Here is a 927-nt window from a genome sequence, read left to right as displayed (position 1 = left end):
TACAAACCAGATCTCCCACATTCTTGGAGAAGAAGACACCAGTCTTATCCTGACTGAATTTTAGACCTGAGCTATCACAAAAGGCCTTCAAACATCTCTTAATGACATCAGCCTGTTCTAGATGAGCTTCTAAGAAAAGAAAGAGGTCATCAGCAAAGCAAAGGTGGGATATCTTAGGGCCATCTTTCCTGAGGCGAATAGGCTTCTAGAACCCATGATGAACCACCGCATTAATAAGATGGGATAATCTTTTGATGCACAAAATGAAGATATACAGGGAAATAGGATCCCATTGGCAAATCCCTCTCGAAGGTGTAAACTTATCAAGGTCCTCCCCATTCTATAACATACTCCACTTGGCTGTAGAGATACAGTACAGGATAAGGTTGTCGGTCTGGGTAGGAAAGCCAATGTCATGAAGAGTGTCCTCCACAAAGCTCCATTTAAGTCTGTCATATGCTTTCTCGAAGTCAATCTTGATAGCCATCCAACATTTGGGTCATTTTTATTTCGCATAGAATGGAAAACCTCCTGGAAAATAATAAATATTATCAGAATTATGCATTCCCGGAATAAAACTGCATTGGGTAGGTTGGACAAGTTTTCCCATCAAACTCCTCAGTCGGGTAGCAATAATCTTGGTTATCACTTTGTAAGACACATTGCAGAGGCTTATGGGTTGCATTTGCCAGAAGGTGGTTACTAGTTCATTTTTGGGAATCAGTGTGATAAGAGTTTTGTTAATTTCTCCAATCTCTTCAGGGGTAGAGAAGAAATGCTTCACAAGATTGCATAAATCAGTGATGTATATGATTTATGCCGATTTGGAATTCACAAATTAAATTTCGTTGCAAGTATAGTCCAAACCGGCAATGGATCCTCACATCAAAGTTTAAATCAAGAATTATCACAATTTAAATCAATTAA

Source organism: Arachis ipaensis, chromosome B01, assembly GCF_000816755.2.
Source record: "Arachis ipaensis cultivar K30076 chromosome B01, Araip1.1, whole genome shotgun sequence".
NCBI lineage: Eukaryota > Viridiplantae > Streptophyta > Magnoliopsida > Fabales > Fabaceae > Arachis > Arachis ipaensis.
This window is presented reverse-complemented; position numbering follows the sequence as displayed.